Here is a 20564-nt window from a genome sequence, read left to right as displayed (position 1 = left end):
TAGAGGAAAAGCACAAATATATATATATATATATATATATATATATATATATATATATATATATATATAAAATTAAAATAAGCAGCAGTTTGCAAAACTTTGCAAAAAAAGGAAAACACATACACACACACACATACATACATTTATATATATATATAAATACGCACACAATGTGTGTCTGCTTATATATATATATAAGCACTCAAACAATGTGTGTCTTTTAGTTTCCATCTACCAAGTCTATGCACAAAGCTTTGGTCAGCCTGGTCCTAATGTGTCATAACTGAACCTGGAACTGTGTAGTTGACAAGTAAATGTCTTACCACACAACCATGTCTGAGCCTATGTTCCCGAGGAAAATTTTGAGCACTGACAAGAATCAGCAGAAATTATAGTTCTGACAGTTCTATGAATGATGAGGCACAGTGAGTTGAAAACAAATTCTCTGACACAGAACTGTTTCCTGCCAAACATGTGTAAAATGTGTGCAGCATGACAAAACCTTTCTGCATGCACATATTCAGCATCCAAGCATTGCATTGGTTTGCTTGAGAAGACATGTCAAAGCTAAGTAAAATCATGACTGTCCTTGCAAACAAGCACATCCTTTACACCCCTCTTCAACTAAGCAATCCAAATCTTGTAGGATTGTGGGTGCTGATGCCATATAAAAAGCATCCATGCTAGTGCCACATGAAAGCACCTGTGCCAGTGCTGGATAAAAGCACCCGGCATGCTCTGTAAAGAGGCTGGCATTAGAATGGGTATCTAACCATAGAACATCTAACATCTAACATTAGTTAGACATCTGTTGTCACATGAAGGTCAAATCCAGATACTGGCTGCAGAGTCTATCATGAGAATCACACTACCACCTTCCTTTTGGTGGAGAAAGACAGGCAGTTTTCCTTTGACTAGCACATGTTGATGAAAGAGACTATATGTTTAATATGATTGAAAGGGCTGAGTACAAGCACTTTCTCGCAGGCATAATTGCACCCAGAGGTGGGGTGTTTCCCCACCCCTGATCTAAACCAGTGTTCTGCAACCATTTTGTACTTGCGGTACCTATATTCTTTTCAAAATTCAGCAGCACACCTGAACTAAAATTATAATTAAAAGTATTCTTTTTTATTCTTTTATTCTTTCATTTGTTTCAGTCATTTGACTGAGATCATCAGCTGCACCACGGATATCATTATGGTTTCGATACCTGGGCAGTACCATTCAATCTGGCAGTGCTAACAGCACTAAAATAAGTGTTGTTTGGGAACAAACATACCTTAAATATCACATTTATTCAATTTTAATTCTCGGAAGGATTAAACACTAATATTATTAATTACACTACAACAAAGAAACCACATTTACCCTTTGTGCAATAACAGTATCAAGCTTCTTCCAGTTTCCATCTACCAAATCCACTCACAAGGCTTCTGTTCAGCCCGAGGCTATAGTAGAACTCACTTGCCCAATGTGCCATGCAGTGGGACTGAACCCAGAGCCATGTGGGAGGTAAGCAAACTATATACCACAGAGCCACTCCTGCACCTATAAGGAAAAAATTATATTCAGGTTATACTGCAGCACACCTAGCGTTGTCTCATGGCACACCAGTGTATACCTGTTGTGGAGCACTATTCTACACAGCACATTTATAGACTTTTGTTTTTTATCTTCTTGGGGACATATCTGGAGAAACAGCTCTGTTATTTCAAGTGTTAAAAAGAATTCTTTCTACTTTTGACAGGCCAACAATTTTGAGGGAAAATTGACCCCAGTGCTTGACTGCTACTTATTTTATCAACCCCAAAAGAATGAAAAGCAAAGTCGGTATTGGCAGGATTTGAACTTAGAACATAAAACCAGAAGAAATGCTACAAAATGGTTTGTCCAGCATGCTAATGATTCTGCCAGCTCACTGTTTTAGTATTTAAAATAATTAAAAAATAAAATTTCCATCTTCTCCTTCCTTCTTTCCTTCTTTCATCCTTCCTTTCTATCTTTGTTTAATGGCCTAGTAAATAATATGGATTTTATGATTATCATCAGCATCGTTTTTGCTCAAAAATCCCAAGAGAGTTGATTTCCATTCCTGAGTGGTTGATAGAATAAAAAGTAGTAATATGCTAGAATAAATTCAATTGAATACATCACACACCCTGCTACCTTCACCACCAGCAATCTGTTCTATAAATCATTATTGTTGAAAATAAGATTACAGAGTCATTTTGTCTAAGTGTGCAAGCCAGTCCCCGAGGCAGCCATTAACTATATTTTCCACTCACTCTCTCTTTCTTTCTCTCTCTCTCTCTAAGTTGCATATTTGTTTGATCAATGCAGAACACATTTTTATCCCAGCCTTGTCAATTAAGAAACAAAACAAAATAAAAAGTAAAAAATAGAAAATATATAAAATTTATGACAGACGTATCAAACAATTTAGATCTTTCATCTATTTTGAATTCAAATATATGACATTGTATATATATTTATTACATATAACAAATTATTTATATATATATTGCATATAATGAATATAGTTTAGTTGGTGTCACATACGAATTTATAAATATATATCTAAATGAGTTGTAATAAACAAATGCAATCATTCATATATATATAGACATGTTATAAACATATAATCACTTTTACCTAAGTATCTGTAACAATAAACATATGTAACTATCATTATAATCATCATTTAACGTCCGTTTTCTATGCTGGCATGGGTTGGATGGTTTGACACTAGCTGGCCAACTGAAGAGTTGCCTGGACTTCATATCTGTTTTGGTATGGTTTCTATGGCTAGATACTTTTTCTAATGCCAACCTCTATACAGAGCATGCAAGGTGCTTTTATGCAGCACTGGCACAGGCTCGTTCATGTGGAACTAGCATGGATGCTTTTTATGTGGCACAAACACCCACAAGCCTGCAAGATTTGGATTGCTCAGTTGAAGAGGGATGTAAGGGATGTGCTTGTTTGCAAGGACAGCCATGGTTTTACTTAGCTTTGATATGTCTTCTCAAGCAAACCAAATTAGCAGAAGCCTCAGTCCCTTAATCTAAAACATTCCTAAATATATATAACATCATCATCATCATCATCATCGTTTAACGTCCGCTTTCCATGCTAGCATGGGTTGGACGGTTCAACTGGGGTCTGGCAAGCCCGAAGGCTACACCAGGCCAGTCAGATCTGGCAGTGTTTCTACAGCTGGATGCCCTTCCTAACGCCAACCACTCCGAGAGTGTAGTGGGTGATTTTATGTGCCACCGACACAGGTGCCAGACGAGGCTGGCAGACGGCCACGCTCGGATGGTGTTTTTTATGTGCCACCGACACAGGTGCCAGACGAGGCTGGCAGACGACCACGCTCGGATATGGTGTTTTCGGTGTTTTTCTTATGTGCCACCGACACAGGTGCCAGACGAGGCTGGCGAACGGCTACGATCGGATGGTGTTTGTTACGTGCCCACGGCACGGAGGCCAGTCGATGCGGTACTGGCTACGGTCCCGTTCGGATGGTTTTCTTATGTGCCACCGGCACTGGTACCACAAGGATACAAATTCCATTGATGTTCATCTATTTTGATTTGGTTTGACTTGATTCGATTTGACTTTGATTTGATTTGCCTCAACAGGTCTTCACAAGTGTCACAAGCAGGAAGGTATGCACAGGTGGACTGACTACGTCCCAGGTAGGGGCCACGGGTTATGGCTTCACTAGTCTTGCCAGGTCTTCTCACGCACAGCATACTTCCATAGGTCTCGGTCTCTAGTCATTTCCATGGTGAGACCTAACGTTCGAAGGTCGTGCTTCACCACCTCGTCCCAGGTTTTCCATATATAACCATGCTTATCTAAACATATGTCAGTATGAAATACATAATCATATGTTCAGGTAAATATGTTTAATAGCAAACATATACAATCATATTTACCTAAATCATATGTTACAGTAAACATGTTACAGTAAATACAAACTCCTAATTATAACTTTCAGTTTTAGAAGTATACCTAAAAATGTGCAATAATGAATATATTCAATTGGAAATATACCAAAACATACTTAACATTGAATGATCATAAATATATCCAAACTGGAGGGACTGGTTATGTCTATTTCAAATTATATTTGAGTCTTGATGCACTTGTTCACCTCAAATTTGGCAATCTGTCCTTCAGTTTGATGAAGGATTCAGATATAAGTCTGTTTGGGAACAAGAGAAAGAAGGAGCAGGGTAATCAGATTTTAACATTTATTAATTGGTGAGGTGATAGAATCATTAGAGCTTCAGACAAAATGTTTTGCCTCATTTCTTCTGGCTCTTTAGATTCCAAGTTCAAACCCTTGGGAGTCAATAAAATAAAGTACTTGTCAAGTACTGAGTTGATGGTACCAGTAAAAACAAGTAATTAATCAGTAAAGGGTTATAACTGGCAAACTTGTTACAACTAGAATACCTTTAATCATTGGTCTGTTTGATCATTACTTACTCAAATGTAAATGATGGGCTCTCCCGTCAGACATGACTATGTTCAGCTTTTGCCAAATGATTACAAGTGATTTGTTTATAGTGATTAAATGTTCAAGCTATACATTAGCTCAGTCTCTCCACCAAATAGACGTTGCCTGAATAGGAGCACAGTGTACCACATGTCAAGTGTCGAAGAGTAGGCAGAGCAATGCGAGGTGAAATGTTTTCTTCAAGAATACAGTGTATCACCCAGTCTAGGAATTGAAACAATGATGTTGTGATCATGAGAGCAAAAACCTTAACCACTATGCCATTCACCTCAAAGCTAAATACTACTACTACTACTAATAATAATAATAATAATCCTTTCTACAATAGGCACAAGGCCTGGAATTTTGTGAGGAAAGGACTTGTCAATTATACCAACCCTGGTGGTTCTTATTTCATCAATCCCATAAGGATGACAAGCAAAGTCAAACTTGGAAGAATTTGAACTCAGAACATAAAAATGGATGAAATGTCACTAAGCATTCTGTCAGCTTGCTAATAATAATAGTAATGATAATAATAAGTTGACAAAACTCTTACTCATTAGTGGCCAGTATCTGCTGGCTTAAAATCAGAGACAGAAGAGTTTATCTTGTGGCCTAGAATCAATGCCTACCATTAAGGTGCTATCAGGATAACATCTTAAAGAATGGTAGCACTGCTACATGTTGAGTGTGTAAAAAATAACCTGAAACCATCCATCACATTGTCTTCATGTGTAGCATATCATTGATGAGACCATGGATAAAATGATGTTGACAAACAATTGATTGATTGTTTAACCAGCTCGTTAAACAAACAATCAATTAGTTAGATCTTTAACCAACTGACTAACAATAAAGAAGTGGATTTGAACCTGTGCATCTGTTGTTAATTTTGGCAAAATGACCCCAACAAGACACAACAAAATGTGTTCCTTGACATTGGTAGTGCTAATTGCTGATCTTTTGATGCAATAAAACGCACATAGATAAAACTTGTAAGGTATATTGTTCCTAAGTCTACAAATTTCATTGTTTTTTTTTTTCTTTAAGCAATGCTTTATTCGCATTATTAACAAACAAGATGGTGAGCTGGCAGAATCTATAACATACAAGACAAAATGCTCCTCAGCGTTTTTCTGATTTTGTGTTCTGAGTTCAAATAACACAGTGGTTGAGTTTGCCTTCCATCCTTTTGAGGTCAATAAAATAAATAATTGGGGTCAGTGTAATTGACTTACCCCTCCCCTAAAATTTCTGGCCTTGTGCCAAGATTTGAAATCATTATTAACAAACTTGTTCAAAGTCCAAAGCCTGTTGAAGTCAACATTGCCTTTCATCCCACTCAGATCAATAAAAGCACCAGTCAAGCACACCATTTGATTGGTCAGTTTAACTTACCAACCTCTCCCCACAAATTATTAGCCTTGTGCTTATGTGAGAAATGATTAGTACCTAAACCCTCTTGTATTATTTGCAGAATACTTAAAAAGTAAATAGCTCAAGAATTTAAAAACTTTCACAACCGTATTTTAACAAGATGTATAAAGAACCCCTTCGGACAAAAATGACCATGGGATTGTACCTAGAAAGTTACCCTCTAAAGCACAAGTCCAAGCAAGGTTGTTTATGGAAGACCAGCAGTCGTCCATGCATACCAGCCTCCCCTCTCCACACCACCAAAGTTATCCAAGGGAAAGGCAAATGCTGATGCAGCTTGGCACCAGTGACATCGCAACTCATTTCTATAGCTAAGTGAACTGGAGCATTATGAAATAAAGTGTCTTGCTCAAGAACACAACACACAGAATTGACGCTCTAACCACTGAGCCATGTGCCTTCACATAACAAGATATAAAGTGCTAACACAATTCAATTAATTTTGAAAATAAGCAAGAATTTAAAGATGCTTAGCAGAATAACCAATTTTTTTCATTATTAAACTGGTGCTTGGGGCATCAAAAATTTTGTGTATGAAATTACAATGGAAGAATTTAATGTAGCTAGCATTCATGATGAATTGAAGATCAGAAAAATAAGCAAATGAAATGGGGTTCTTTGGAGTAATGTTACTCAACAGAATGCACAGCTCAGAGAGCAGGGAATCTCTCCAGGTTAAGTCACTACTCCTGTGCATCAAGAGTCACAGCTCTGGTATTACAGACATGTGATTAGAATATCACAGGAAAGAATTACAAGACAGTTTCTTTAAGCCAAAGCAACCAGCAGGAGACCTAAGGGTAGCCCAGGAATAAAATGGCTGGATAATACCCATAGTTTCAGTTGGTCGAGCTTGAGAATCCAGCTGGAAAAATCTTTAGAGGAGGTGCTTGAGTTCTCTGCTCCCATGACACTCCCAGAAATAGTGGGCAAAGAAGATGACTGTATGTAAATATGATTACTTTAGCTAAGTTTCTCATCAAAGAAAAAGAGATAGCTTCTGATGCGTTAGTATCATAAAAAGTTAAGCTTAACTCAATCTAAACTTACTCCCCGTCTCATATGTGTATCTGTGTGTGTGTGTGTGTGAAAATCAGTAATATGCTGGACTTGAGGTCGTTGACTTATAGTTAATATGCTTTACACGAGTAGAAGATTATTGTGTGATACTTTCACTTTCATTTTCTTTCTCAATGAAACATATCAAGAATTATGTTCATTCATTATATTGATTGATAAATTTGCTAAGATTAATAATTATTAATGCAGATGAGGATGCTGAGCTGACAGAATCATTACTACACCAGACAAAATGCTTAGTAGCATTTCTTCCAGGTCTTTATGTAGTAAGTTCAAATTCTGCCATGGTTAAATTTACTTTTCATCCTTTTAGTGGGAGAGGGGGTCAATAAGATAAATACCAGTTGAGCACTGGGGTTCATGTAATCAAATAACCCCTTCCCTTACACTTTCAGGCCTTTTACCTATTGAAAAAGAAAGAATTATTTTTAAAAGGCAATGAGTAAGCAGAACCATCAGCATGCATGACAAAATGCTTAGCACTATTTCCTTCAGCTTTACATCATCATCATTATCCTCATCATCATCATCATCATCATCATCATCATCGTTTAACGTCCGCTTTCCATGCTAGCATGGGTTGGACGATTTGACTGAGGACTGGCGAACCAGATGGCTGCACCAGTCTCCAATTTGATCTGGCTGAGTTTCTACAGCTGGATGCCCTTCCTAATGCCAACCACTCAGAGAGTGTAGTGGGTGCTTTTACGTGCCACCAGCATGAGGCCCAGTCAGGCGGTACTGGCAACAGCTATGCTTAAATGGTGTTTTTTACATGCTACCTGCACAGGAGCCAGTCCAGTGGCACTGGCAATGACCTCGCTCGAATGCTTTTTCACGTGCCACCAGCACAAGTGCCAGTAAGGCAATGCTGGTAACGATCACGCTTGAATGGTGCTTTTTACATGCCCCAGCACAGAAGCCAGTTAGCTGCTCTGGCAACGATCACACTTCGATGGTGCTCTGAGCGCTCCACTAGCATGGATGCCAGTCATCAAATTTGATTCTGATTTACATCCTGAGATCAAATTCTGCCAAGGTCAACTTTACATTTCATCCTTTCGGAAATGACAAAATGAAATACCAGTCAAGCAATGGGGTCAATATAAATGACATACATCTTCCCACTAAAACTGCTGGCCTTGTGCTTATAGTAAAAACAATTAGTAAGGCTGATGGAGATATTTTTTTTTCAAATACTAACTTTTTCTTTTCAGCTTTATATTACATTTAATCACCACATTTTATGAAAGATTTTGGCTTCCTTTTCATCATATGTCATCTACATATATGAATGCAGGTTCTTATTTGATGCAAATTCAAACGAAAAAAAGAATTACTGTGAATATGGGGTTTAGAACCAAAACAGTAATTACAAAATTGTGTACTCATCATACAGAAAGAACTGTAAGTTATAATGTACTCTAGCATATTGTTAAAGAAAATACTCATTCATATGTACACATCTGTGTATTTTTTGTTTTCTGCAAGTGTATAAACACTTTCTTAGACTAGTATATATATATGTGTGAGTGTGTGCATGTGTATGTGTATGTATGTGTGTGTATGTTAGTGTGTAAGCATATATATATATGTATGATGTGTTTGAGTGTGTGCGTGCATGTGTGTGTGTGTGAAGGTGCATGGCTTAGTGGTTAGGGTATTCGGCTCACAATCATAAGGTCATGAGTTCAATGACCAGCAACACATTGTATCCTTGAGCAAGACATTGCTCCAGTTCACTCAGCTGGCAAAAATGAGTAGTACTTATATTCCAAGGGGCCAGCCTTGTCACACACAATATCATGTGGAATCTCCCTGAGAAATACGTTAAAGGTACATATGTCTATGGAATACGCAGCCACTTGCACTTTAATTTCATGAGCAGGCTGTTCTCCTGTTCAGATCAACTGGAACCCTTCTTGTCATAACCAGCAGAGAGCCAGTTATATATATATATATATATATATATATATATATATATATACACACACTCACACACACACATGCAGGCATACATACATACATACATACATACATACATACATAATACATACATGCATACATACATGCATACATACATGCATACATACATACATACATACATACATACATACATACATACAAACATACACACACACACACACACATATATATATAAATGTATATATACATATATACATATACACATATATATATAAAAGTTATATATACATACATTCATGCATACACATCACTACTTAGTGTTGTCAACCCATATCTTATATATGTATACACACACACACATATATACATACATCATCATTATTATATATAGATGTGTGTATGTGTGTGTTTGTGTTTGTGTGTAAATATATATCATTGTTGACTTTATCTTGTATCTGAGAATTTACTTTCTTTTTTGGTGAATGCTTCCTTTATGGTGATAGCATTAATGACAAAGTCGATCAATTCTTAAATAGTAGAGATGATGGCATTGACTGCATGGTAATAACTGGTGATTGACGAGATTTATTTTATTCAGCCTTTCTCTCCAGTCATTTGATTTCTTCATTGTCTTTTCTTGTGGTTTCGAAGTCTTTAGTTCCAGTGGTGATAGAACACCACCACTTGGTACAATTTCAGACTTGTGTTTCAAAAGATGTAGGATTTGTTCAATCTTCAGCATCAAATGGCAACACTATGTGACCAAAACCAAAGTCCTGGAAAGAGCCAGCAGTCAAAGTATCAAATTGCTGATCCTGAAATACTGCCTTTCAATGGAAGAGTGAACGTTAGCATTCTGAGCTCACTTCAGGGAAAAGACCAAGGGATTGCCCTCTTCAAAGATACATGAACCAACTCAAAATAACACACACAAATATTCTTATCTACTCTAGGCTCAAGGCCTGAAACTTTTGGGGAGAGTGCCAGATGATTAGATCAACCCCAGTACACAACTGGTACTTAATTTATCAACCCCAAAAGATGGAAGGCAAAGTCAACCTGAACGGGATTTGACACACACACAAATATTGAATGTCATTCTGACCTATGTCAGAAAACTAAAAAAAATTAAATAAATAAATGTAATGCTTATCATTGTTTAAGTTATTATTAATTAATTCTGTTGTTAATTAATTAAATAATCAATTAATCAAATAGTTACATGGAAAGTTATATTTTTAGAAAAATAGAAAATCAGTGAAAATAAGTTTGTTTATCTGTTTATGAGAGAGAGAAGGGAGGAAGGAGAGGGAGGGACACATGCGGAGAGAGAAAGGATGAGAGGAAGGAAAAAGGAGACAGGAGAGTAAAGGAGAAAGAGAGTGGAGAATAAGGGAGAAAGAAAGAAAGGAGAGTGAGAGAGGAGGGAAGGAGAGGCAGAGATAGAGAGATGGAAGGAGGAAGGAAGAAACAAAATGATTTTTTTTTTGTTTCTAAGGCTGCCATCATATTTTGACAGATTTAAAGAAATGATAAAAATCAAGAAACAAAGAATTTTTTCTTCCTTAATTCCCAGTTTCTTTTGATCCCATTAAATGACATATCCAACATTTACTTTCCTTTTCTTTTTTCCTGCCAGTTCTACTCAATGTTTTTTTCTTAGATTTATTGTCATTTGTTTTCATTTATTTTATTATCTTTTTGCACAATGTTCTTCTGTTGCTAAATTTGGTCAACGGGAAAGAGGAAAGGTGATGGAGGGAAAAAATTGATTAGATATTTACATTTTCTTTCTTGGAAAACTGCTTAAAGAATTTGTAAAATGTGTGTGTATGTGTGTGTGTATGTGTATGTGTGTGTGCTCACATACATATGCATGTGCATATTTGTAGATGTTTGTGAATATGCAGGTATATGTGTTTACAGAGTATTATGTGTTTCTGCCAATGGGAATGTATGCAATGTACTTATGGTGTGTGTGTATGTGTGTGTGTGTGTGTGTGTGTGTGTGTGTGTGGACGTGCATATGTGTGAGAAACAGAGAGAGAGAGAGAAAGACAATGAGTGTTTGAATGTTTACAAGCTCCATCATAGGATTGTTATATGTTAATGCATCTACATATTGGTTTGTAAGTATAAAAGTATGCATAGATTTATATATCTACCTCTTTTACTAGTTTCAGTCACTGGATACTGGCCATACTGGGACACTGTCTTGAAGGGCTTAGTCTAAATGATCGATCCTAGTACAGTAATACCTCACTTTACAAAGACTTGCTTTATGAGAACTCAGGTTTACAAGTTTTATTTTTCAAGCATAAGATCCAGGTTTTGAACAAATAGCAAAAGATTCTACTACCATAACAAATGTTTCTGTGTGTTACTGAGAAATTTAGAGAGAGCCAAAAAAAGCTTCTTCTAAGCAAACATAAATGTATATTTATTTGCATGTATGTATATACACACAACAGGCTTCTTTCAGTTTGTCTATCAAAACCACTCACAAGGTTTCGATCAGTCCAAGGCCATAGTAGCAGTTGCACAAGAGAGCACTGCAGAGTGGTGTCTGTCTTTGATCCTAGTTTTGTTAGATATGTACTTTTGCCTATCCTCCACTCATCCCTTTTACACTGTCTTTCACTCTGTAATTCTGGTCTTTTTAGTACATTCCAGAAGAAATTTAATTAGACAGATCTATAGTGATGTCTTCACTCAAAAATCTCAGAGATGGTTACATATAATTTTAGCGGCCAGATTTTTGCTGACATCATTATTCAAATAGAAAAATCCCGTTTTTGCTTATGAAAATTTGCTTAAGAGGGGAAAATAACCCTGTGCTGGTTCAAATTGAGAAGACTTGCAACAAATTCCTCTACAAGGCAGTCTTAAATTCAGCATGCTTTGATGCTTTGTTGTAGTTAGTCAATAACGGTACTAACAAGATTTTAACTCAGAGCAAAACAGTACACGACTTTGTCCTCTTTCAGGGGAAAAAAGGAAAAGAGAATAAAGTACCTGTCTAGTAATGCGATCAATATAATCAACTTTTCCACCTGCCCTAAAATGTTTGATCCTGTACTTATGTTATAAATCAGGATTAATAAGTTACTGCAGTGCTTACAAAAAACAATTTGTGATACCTATATGCAGTCAGGTGGACTTAGTCCTTGTGAATTAAATGGTTTAACTATTGACAGCATTTGACTATTGATCACTGCCAAATGTAATGCTTATTTATTCATATTCTCTTGAATTAATCATGCATGCCCTTGTAGCTTTGAGATTTCAATGATGTGATTGCTTATTTTAGAATAACATTGGAGGGTAGGTGAGAGGCTGGATCTATCCAGTTTGAACATAAAATGAACGTAAAACAGATAGAATATTTGGGTTAGTAAAGTGGCAAGCTGGCAGAAACGTTAGCACACTGGGCAAAATGCTTACGGTATTTCACCCGTCGCTACGTTCTGAGTTCAAATTCCACTGAGGTCGACTTTGCCTTTCATCCTTTCGGGGTCGATAAATTAAGTACCAGTTATGCACAGGGGTCGATGTAACCAACGTAATCCCTTTGTCTGTCCTTGTTTGTCCCTTCTATGTTTAACCTCTTGTGGGCAATAGAGAAATAAGAAACGTTAGCATGCTGGGCAAAATGGTTAGCGGTATTTCGTCTGTCTTATGTTCTGAGTTAAAATTATGCCGAGGTCGACTTTGTCTTTCATCCTTTTTGGGGGGATGGGGTCGATAAATTAAGTACCAGTTTCGTACAGGGATTGATCTAATCAACTGGTCCCCTCCCCCAAAATTTCGGGCCTTGTGCCTAGAGCAGAAAAGAATATGTGGATCAGTCGTGGTCAAAAATTTGGAACCTTCTTTTAAAAATTAGATTTGTTATGCCCAAGTACAATTTGATTTGGATCTCTACAACATAGAGATGTACTTCCCTAATAATCAATCCAAAGGTTCAATTAGAAGATATTAACCATTGGACCATTTATAAGGTAAGTATATCTCTACATGGTATATATTTGAATTGAATTCTACATGGGCAGAACAATTTCAATTTCTAAAAAAATGTTCCAAATTTTTGGCCATGACTATATGGTTCTCTGATGTAGCAATTTTCATTATACTTCATGTAACTATTAATTCATGTTTTAAGGTTAATGTTATTATCACTGTTAGTGAAGCTGTTACTGTCATTAACAAAAGTTGTTAGCAATACTGCAGTTGTTGTTGATATCAAAAAAAGCTAGTGGTTCAGTTCCTAGGTAAGCTTGTTGGGAATGAAGCTACTGCAGTCATTCCATTTGCGATTGCTCACATTCATTCTTTGTCTTGATCTTGTTACTACGGCACATATTGTTTCCTCCTCTTCCTTCTTCTTCACATCTTCTAACTCCTTACCTACACAGAAATCATTATTGTCATCACCAATTGGAACCACCACTACCACTACTACCAGCACCACATTATCATGACTGTCATCAAACATCACCCACCACCACCACTACCACCTCCATTGCCAATCTCTATTCCATCTTTTTTCCTAAATCCTTTCAATTGTTAATTCAATCATCATAGAAATATTTCTGTCAAATGTGTTTGTGTGTATACATACATATATACACACACATATATATATCACATACACAAATGTTACATTTATCTATTATATATCTACATGTACATATATTTATGTATGGGTGTGTGTATATATATGAAATTACATATGTATACAACATTGCAAACATACATACATACATACATACATACATACACACATATATACACACATGCATATACATATAAATGCACACACATGCACAAATATACACATGCATACATGTGTGTGTGTGTATATATATATATATGCATATACATATACACACACATGCATGTATCTATATGTGCACATGTTTACCTTATAGCTATAAGACAATAATCACCAGACATCAATGTCAATATTTTTATTTATTTATTTATCTATTTATTTATTGCCTTTTTCCCAGTAATTTAAGTGTTTTCCAAATATCTTGTATTTCACTTTCCCCTATCTCTTAATATATTTTGTTTTTATATTTTTGTAATAATCTTATATTTTATTCATCATATTTTTTTCTTTTTATTTCTTTCTCTCTTCTATGAAAGACATTTCTCAATTAATTTTTTTTTCATTTTTGTCTCTCCAATCTTATTTTATATATTATTTCTTTTTTACTGTATTCTTCTAAATTTTGGTCTCTCTTGGAGTTATTTTAAGTGAGAGGGTAGATATATTTTCCTGTGATTATAATTCTTTTATTACATTTCTATTTTTCTTTACACACACTAATATTTCTTTAAAAAAAGTCATACATATGATATGTGTGTGTGTGTATAAATTTATATAAACGCACATAGACATATATGCATGTGTATATATATATATGTATATATAAATATATATATGGACATGTTTGTGCATAATATATATGTGTAAATACCCACACACACAAACATACATATGTGTATATAAGTTAAGTTACATGCAAACATTAGCATATAAGCTTATGGAGTATTGTCAATGTTAGAAATTATTTTTATATACACACATACACATATATGTGTGTATGTAAAAATATATATATATATATATATGTATGTATATAAACACACACGTGTGTATATATGCATATGTATATATATACATATGTATATAAACACACATGTGTGTATATATGCATATGTATATATATATATATAAATAAATATACATACACATGTGTAAGTATATATGTATATATTTAAATACACATACACCTGTATGTATATATGTATATATATAAACACACACACATGTATCAGTATACATATACATGTATACACATGTGTCTCTGTGTGCATGTATTGACTGTATGTGTGTAAATGTATATAAATATATATATAATATATATAATGTGTGTATGTGTGTGTGTGTGTGTGTGTGTATATATATATATATATATATATATATATATATATATATACTGCTTTTCTTTGTTTTAATTTTTTATCCATTTTGGGAAACAAAATTTTGATAGCAATATTGAATACGATAAAGAAGACGAAATGAATGTTTAAATAAATAAATATCAGAAGAAAAAATAATTTCTAACATCGATAATACACCATAAGTATATATGCTAATATTTGCATGAAACATAACTATATACTCATATGTATGTTTCTGTGTGTGAGTATATACAAACATACTATGCAGAAATATAATATATATATATATATATATATATATATATATATATATATAGAGAGAGAGAGAGAGAGAGAGAGAGAGTAGCATGAAAATCTGCATAACAATATACACACATAGATATCTATATACAAACATCTGCATATATGTGTTTATATACACACAGAGTGAGTGAGTGAGAGTAACATAGACATATATATATACCAATATACACACACATATTTATATACAAACATCTGCATATATATATATATATATATATATATATATATCATCATCATCATCATATATATATATATACTTATATTCAACATAGATTATATATATATACACATACACAGTCACATATATATATATATAAAGAGAGAAAGGGAGAGAAAGAGAGAGAGTATCAATATACACACATATATATTCATATACAAATGTGCATATTTATAGATATTGTCATCATCATAATCATCTATATATACATAACAGATTATATATATATATATATATATATATATAATATATATATATAAAACATTGACATTTATATAATATGCACACATACATATTTATATACAGATATGTGTATGTATACATGTTTATGTTTGTGCGTGTGTATATGTGTGTAGGGAGGTGTATAATACATATATAAGGCACATCTGTATTGCCTGGCTGCTTCAAAGCTTGGATATTCCAGCATGCCTTATTGCCTATGATTTTGTGATCCCTGTCATATGATGTCAGCATGTCAACTGTAGAAATCCTGGAAAGGAAGATTAGCATTTTTTTTTTGAAGAGGTGGCTTGGCTTACCAAGAATCCTAAGCAGCATCATTTAGTGGAACTCAACCAACGCCTTACTGTACCCATGCAGTGTTCTCTCTGAGGAATTCATAATGACAAGAACAAGAGAAGTCATGAAGTACAGAGATTAAAGTGACATGAAAGTAGCTGGAGCTAACATTGAAGTTCACACAGGTATGAATTAGAGTGCTGCCAGAGAGTTGCAGGTTGCAGAGGAACTGTTAAATCAGAGGGATCTGGTTGAGAGTGTGAAGACAGGGTGCTCAGGATTGGACTACTTCTCAACCCTCCAGATTAGAAGCACCAAAAAAAAAAAATAATAACAGAGCAGCATCATCTCCTGTAAGAATTTTGCACAAGAGTAGAAGCAAGGGCTAGCAGGATGGTGGGACTTGGCCAACAAGGGAAATAGACAAGGTGAGCCAATATACAACAGTGAGACATACCTGGTCAGATCACTGGTGGACTGATATCCAGTGTATCATATTTCTAATCTAAGCTGTCTTCACACATAGGGCTGTTGTGATTCACCATCCTGTCCCTTGTGTATTAAAAGAGAGTCCCTTCAACATCTCTGCAGCAGCTGCCCCCACAGCCTTAGTTGATGGTTGCTATTGCTTGTAACATGACCAGGTGCTAAGAGTGGTTGTGGAGGCAATATTGTCGGGCATTCAGTTCAATAAACAACAACCCCAGGGAAGAGGCTATCACTTTTCTCAGAGCTGGAGAGAAGTCCAGTTCTTTGAAACTTCAATGACCATGCCACTTTTCACAGCTCTAGATTGGCAGCTGAGAGCAAATCTCATGGAAGGGAAAGTTCCCAGACCACATCATACCTACAACACACCACCTCGATATAGTGATTTTCTCAAATTCCACCAAACAGGTGATCATGTGGGAACTGACCATGCCCTGGGAGGAACAAATGGAGGAAGCTCATAAGAGGAAGCTTGCCAAATACCAGGAGATGGTAGAGCAGTGCAGAAATCAGTGCTAATAGGACTGTAGGAAGCTGAGAAAGGTCACCAATTTAGTGTGGGTACATTTTATAAAGTCACCAGTGTAGTGAGAGTGTGGTGTCTAATTTCTTAATTGGAGGCAATATTGATGGCCATTCAGTTCAATAAACTACAAGACCATTGCCACGAGATAGAAGTGTGCCATTGTGACTTTGTAAGGCATTCATTCTGCAAAGCACTGTTTGGGCTTGGAGTTACTGGCACAGCAAAAAGGACGGCTATAAATTCCATCACTGAAATTTAGAGAAGGCCATTAGGTGGCTTTCCATAAAGAGGGAAGACCAGTGGCTTGTTGTGACTGGGATGCAGGCTGGGGCTTGATTTACCCTAGATGGGTCAAGATGGGACAGAGGCAGGCAAGAGAACAATAAACAGGTGTATTTGTTTGACACTTGGGAAGAGTGGAAAAGTCTTTGACATTTCAAACCTACACTCTTCGACAGAAAAGGATGAGAGGAAAAGAGAGAGAGAGAGAGAGAGAGAGAGAAAGACAAACAAACAAACAACATACTACATACATACATACATACATACATACATACATACAGACATAGGCATAGAAAAACATGTTGGAAAGCTTGAAATACTCTGAAACTCCAGAAGTATCACTGACAGTGCATCCCAGATTATCTGTGAGATGTACCTTAAAACTAAAATTACAGCTGTTATACTATAATACACATGTATGTGTGTGTTTGAGTCTGTGTATATGTATATATTATATATATATATATATATATATATATATATATATATATATATATAAAGATAGATAGATACATACATACATATATATATACATATATATATACATGTATATACATATATATATATGTATGTATATATAATAGGTACATATATGAATGTATGTGTGTGTATGTATATATACATTTATGTAATACATAAGACATATAAACATATACATGTATGTATATACATATATAATATGCATTTATGAGTACATATGTATCTACATACATATATCTATAAATATACATATGTAATATACATATTTGTGCATGTATGCATGTATATATATATATGAGAGATGTGTGTGTAGACATATATATGTGTGTGCATTCATGAATTAACTCATACACTAACAGACATATATACACATGCCACACATCACATTTATAATATTTGACTAAGTATAACATTGTAATTTGCTGTCTGTTAAGAAAAACATGACAAAAATTTATGGAAACTAATAAATAAAAAGAAGATAATATAAACGCGAATGGAAGTACAATTGAGTAAATAACAATATTCATGATGAGAAATGTATTAAACATCTCTGTATCAAATGTTGAAAATTATATTAATGTTGACATCTCAAGAGTGGATTCATTAAATTTAAGTATTATCTATGTTTGGTTTGTTTTTAATGTAGAGATGCCTGATATTTTGTTTTAAACAGTAGCTGTGGTTTTGTGGATGTAAAATAATGGCAAAGATATATATATATATACACACATAAATATACATATGAATATATATACACACATATATACATATAGATACATACACATATACATATAATTACATACACACACATATATATAAATACATATATACACAAAAATATACATACGCACACATACAGATATGGTTCAAATGTACAGAAAATAGAAGACAGAGGCAGGTGAAAGAACAATAAGCAGGTGTATTTGTTTGACACTTGGGAAGAGTGGAAAAGTCTTTGACGTTTCAAGCCTACACTCTTTGACGAGCTGGCAAAAATGTTAGCATGCTGGGCAAAATGCTTAGCGGTATTTTGTCTGCCGTTACATTCTAAGTTCAAATTCCGTCGAGGTCAACTTTGCCTTTCATCCTTTTGGGGTCGATAAATTAAGTACCAGTTACACACTGGGGTCAATGTAGTTGACTTAATCCATTTGTCTGTCCTTGTTTGTCCCCTCTATGTTTAGCCCCTTGTGGGCAATAAAGAAATAAGAAAAAGATGAGAGGAAAAAATAGAGAGAGCGAGAGACAAACAAACAAACAAACATACATGCATACATACATACATACAGACATACATATATATATACAAAAACATATTCCAAGGGGACAGATTCTCTGTGATTTTGTTTATACTTTCTATAAACCCCATGTCATTCATGCTAAGGAAGTCTGAAGGATATTTCACTGGTTTACAAGGAAACAGAAACACCAAAATTACACACTGCTCATTGTGAATGACTTGAAACTTTATGCAAAGAATATGCAGGAGATAAAAAAGAGCCTTCACCTAATTACAGCATTCTCAAAGGATATAAGGTTGGAGTTTGGTTAAGATAAATGTTATATGGTTGTGAAAAGGGGGACAAACTGTAAAGCAGAGTAGCAACATCACCATCAATGACTTGACTGTTTCCCCTATATCTGACAAGGAATGTTACAGGAATCTAGGGGTGGATGAAAACATATTTTACAATGGCACCTGTAACAAAACACATGTCACTAAAGAATATTACAACTGAATAAACAAAATTTGGACCTCAGAACTCTCAGCATTCAATAAAATAGTGGCCCACAATGTGTTTGCAGAATCAGTACTCATGCTGACATTTGGACTGCTTGATTAAACGCTTGATGAGATCCAAGCCATTGATGTGAAAACCCCCAAAATACTAATGAGCACACATAATTTCTACATCAACAGTGATATAGACTGCCTCTACCTAAAATGAAAACAAGGCAGTAGAAGCTTAACATAGATCCAAAATGCCTTTGAATATCATATCATATCCCTTTGTCAACATCTTTTAACCATCAAGTGTCAAAGTGCATCCCCTCGACCAAGTTCACATACATGAGGCTGATAAGATCATAAGACTTGGAAGGCAGCTCCTAGAGCAACATTGCTTGTCAGATAACATTAAATACATGCCCAAAGAAGTTGCACGACTCTACTGCAGTGTATCATCAGAGAAAAGAATGAACCTATATGAGCAGAAGACTATGCATGGATATGTTAGTAGAAAGCTTCAAGATGGTAGTAATATTGATCATGAAAGTAGTCTATCGAGTTGTTGGTGTTAGGAAAGACAACCAGCCATAGAAATCAAGCCAAAACAGACTATGAAACTTGATGCAGCCCTTGGCCTTGCCAATTCCTGTTAAGCCATCCAACCCATGCCAGCATGGAAAACAGATGTCAATGATGATGATGATGATTCCTGGACATTGATTTTCTGTCTCAGCTAAAGTTGTGCTTCAGTTGTCTCCGTAACTTGAATGCTGCTACACCTGACGTCTCCTGTATTAAAGTAATGAAGGATACATTGCCCTGTTAATGTGCATAGCTCATCATTCATTCTCACAAAAATTTCTTTGGGAAAACAATACCCAACAGGCTTTGTTTCTAAGTTCAAAGGTTTTGTAGGACCCTAATCAATAATGAAAGCATCAATGTAATGATCAACTACATTATAAATGTACTCCTGCTCAGAATCCATAACTCCCAATGTCACTTAGATCACTGGTACTCTTTTACTTGTTTCAGTCATTTGACTGTGGCCATACTGGAGCACCACCTTTAGTTGAGCAAATTGACC

General features: G+C 35.2%; 1 long non-coding RNA gene across 1 annotated transcript; it reads left to right on the top strand.

Annotated features, from left to right (window-relative positions):
* Positions 1-735: 735 nt before the first annotated feature.
* On the top strand, positions 736-20174 carry LOC118767913. Its single transcript, XR_005003826.1, has 3 exons — positions 736-764; positions 18643-18646; positions 20055-20174. It is a non-coding gene; the product is annotated as an uncharacterized LOC118767913 (long non-coding RNA).
* The last annotated feature ends 390 nt before the right edge of the window (positions 20175-20564 follow it).

The sequence above is a fragment of the Octopus sinensis genome, linkage group LG2 (genome assembly GCF_006345805.1).
Source record: "Octopus sinensis linkage group LG2, ASM634580v1, whole genome shotgun sequence".
In the NCBI taxonomy this organism is placed as follows: Eukaryota; Metazoa; Mollusca; class Cephalopoda; order Octopoda; family Octopodidae; genus Octopus; species Octopus sinensis.
The sequence above is the reverse complement of the archived record's forward strand: the minus strand, read 5'-3'. Positions and strand labels throughout refer to the sequence as shown.